Source organism: Pteropus alecto, unplaced genomic scaffold (assembly GCF_000325575.1).
Source record: "Pteropus alecto unplaced genomic scaffold, ASM32557v1 scaffold333, whole genome shotgun sequence".
Lineage (NCBI taxonomy): Eukaryota > Metazoa > Chordata > Mammalia > Chiroptera > Pteropodidae > Pteropus > Pteropus alecto.
In genome coordinates this window covers 2,177,749-2,181,244 of record NW_006433879.1, presented here as the reverse complement: position 1 = coordinate 2,181,244, position 3,496 = coordinate 2,177,749, and positions in this window count along the sequence as shown.

The window sequence follows — 3,496 nt, the reverse complement described above, 5'->3', positions numbered from 1 at the left end:
TGGGGTAAATACTCTGTAGAGGGATTGCTGGATTATATGGATAATCAATTCTTAGGTTTTTGAGGAACCTCCAAACTGTTTTCCATAGTGGCTGTACCAAGTTGCAGTCTCACCAGCAGTGTATGAGGGTTCCTTTTTCTCCACATCCTCTCTAACACTTGTTATACTTGTCCTGTTGCTAACAGCTATTCTAACAGGTATAAGATGGTATCTCATTGTGGTTTTGATTGCATTTCCATAATAGCTAGTGATGTTGAGCATCTTTTCATATGTTTGTTGGCCATTTGTATGTCTTCTTGAGAGAAGTGTCTGTTCAGGTCCTCTGCCCATTTTTTAAAAATTTGATTGTTAGTTTTTTGTTGTTATTGAGTTGCATGAATTCTTTGTATATTTTGGATATTAGTCCCTTATTGGAGGTATTGCTTGCAAATATGTTTTCTCATTTAGGTAGGTGTCTTTTTACCTTGTTGATGGTTTCTTTTGCTGTGCAGAAAGAAGTTTTTTAGTTTGACGTAGTCCCACTTATTTATTTTTGCTTTTACTTCCCCTTGCCTTTGAGGTCAAATTCATAAAATCCTCTCTAAGTCCAAGGTCCATGAGTTTAATGTTTATTTTTTTTTCTATGTCTTGCTCCTGATCTTAGAGGGAACATTTTTAGTTTTTCGCCATTAAGTATAATGTTGGCTGAGGGTTTGTCATATATGGCCTTTATTATATTAAAGTACTCTCCTTCTTTACCAATTTTTTTAAGTGTTTCGATCATAAATAGATGCTGTATCTTGTCAAAGGCTTTTTCTGTATCTATGATATGATCATATGATTCTTATTTTTTAATTTGTTTATGTGATATGTCACATTAATCAATTTCCGTATGTTGAACCATCCTTGTGCCCCTGGGATGAAGCCCACTTGATCGTGGTGTATAATCTTTTTAATATGTTACTGTATTTGGTTTACTAGTATCTTATTTAAGATTTTTGCATTTGAGTTATGAGAGATATTGGTCTGTGGTTTTGTGTGTGCATGTGTGTGTGTTATCTTTACCAGGTTTTGCTATTAGGGTAATACTGGTCTCAGAAAATGAGTTAGGAAGTGTTGCCTCCTCTTCAATATTTTTGGGAGACTTTGAGGAGAATAGGTATTAAATCTTTGAATGTTTGGTAGAATTGACTGGTGAAGCCATCTGGTCCTGGACTTTTACTTTTTGGTAGGTTTTGATGATTGTTTCCATTTCCATACTGCTGATCTATTAATTTAGTTTTCTAGTTCTTCTTGATTCAATCTAGGAAGGTTGTATTTTTCTAAGTACTTGTCCATTTCTTCTAGGTTATTATATTTGGTATTATATACTTTTTCATAGTATTCTTATATGATCCTTCGTATTTCTGCGATGTTAGTCATAATTTCCCCTCTTTCATTCTTGATTTTTTTAATTTGTGTCCTTTCTCTTTTTTCTTTAGTGAGTCTAGCCAGGAGTTTGCCAATTTTATTAACCTTCTCAAAGAACTAGCTCTCTGTTGCATTTATTTTTTCTGTTGTTTCTCTTCCTGGGCATTAATAGAAGTGTGTTCTGATTTTTTTTTTTCAGAAAGAAGATTTATTATGTAAAGTTCTCTCTTTATCTTGTTTCTATGAGGGTGGTTTTTGTTTGCTTGCTTGTTTGTTTGTTTGATTTTTGGTTTCCAGTACATGGCATCTAAGCCTCTTGGATTCCTGCTTTATATAAAGTCTTAATAATGCCTTTTTTTCTTATAAATATTAAATCACACTTGCTACCCTTAGTCTCAGTCCCTGTCAGTATTTATGATAGTTTCAGTAGTGTTTGCTCAGATTCTCCTGGGGGTCTACGATATTTGGTCTTGGAAGATATGCAGGGATAGGGGCTGTGGCTCAACCCCAGCTGGTAACAATCAGCTGTTGCTTTACTGTCATCCCCAGTTCTCTGCTTTGTGCCCTGATCTCTGGGCACTGCTGCTGCGTGGAGCTCACAATTCTCTCAGGCAGGGCTGTTCAGGGAACTTGCTGCACCTGCTCCCCTTCCCCTACTCCTGCTGCTAGAGGTAGCTTCTTTGTTTCTCCCACTCTACCACACAACTCCCAAGTTCTGACCTATGGTAGCTTTTATTCACAGATTCCTCGCTCAGACATGCTTGTGTGCAGTTTGGGTGTTTTTTGTTCAGTTTTAGATGTTCAGCTTATTGTTTCAAGGGGAGAGATATGGGGATATCTCTCCCTCCACCATGCTTCTGACGTCACTTGCCCTGTTACATTTCTGATATTGGTAATTTGTATTTTCTCTCTTCTTAATTTGTCCATCTTGCTAGAGGCTTGTCAATTTCATTATCTTTCCAAAGCTCTTTGTTTCATTGAGTTCCCCATTGATTGTTTTAAATTTCAAAGATTTCTGCTTTTATCTTTATTATTTCCAGAAACTTGCTTTGGATATATTTCTCTCTTCCTTTTCCAAGTTCTCAAATTGTGTGGTAGTGGGGGAACTTAAATTATCGAGATTTTTTCCTCTTTTCTAATTTATGCATTTAGTGCTATACATTTCCCATCAGCACTGTTTTTAGCTGTGTCACACAATATGTGATTTTTATATTTTCATTTTCATTTAGTTCAATGTATTTTTAATTTCCATTGAGATATTCCCTTTGACTCATACATTATTTAGAAATGTGCTGTTTAGTTTCCAAGTTGTTTGAAGATTTTCCTGTTATTCTTCTGTTATTGATTTCTAGTTTGATTTTATTGTGATCAGAGAATACACTGTGATTTCAATTCCTTTAAATGTGTTAAAGCTAGTTTTATAGCCTAAGGCAATGTCTGTCTTGGGCATATCTTCCATGGGCACTGGGAAAGAATGTGCTTTCTGCTGATGAGCGTTCTATAAATATTGATTAGTTTCTGTTAGTTGATGATATCTTGTCCACTTTCTGCCTCATTATTTTGAGAGGAGTTTTGAACTTTTCAGTTATAATTATTGATTTGCATTTTTATCCTTTCAGTTCTATCACTTTTTGCTCTGCATATTTTGCAGCTCTGTTGTTTTGGTGCACATATATAGTATTACTATATCTTTTAGCAAGCTGACTCTTTTATTATTAAATAATATCTCTGTCTCCAATAATTTTTTTTGCTCTCAAATCTACTTCATTCAATATTTAAATAGTTTCTGCTGCTTTCTATGATTAATGTTTACATGATATATTTTTTTCCATCCTTTGACTTTCAATTTGCCTATGTTATGCTCGAAGTGAATTTCTTATAGACAACATGTATTGGGTCATATTTTTAAATGTACTCTGTCAATCTTCATCTTTTATTTGGTATATTTAGTTCATTTACAGGATTTACTTAATTATATTCCAAATTAAAGTGTTGTGAAAACTCATTTAATTGGTAGATACTAAATTATCCAGGATCTTATCTGGCTAGGAGTTTAGGAAAGCTGCTCTTAACTTTACAAACTGTCTTTTCCAGACAGACACATGAA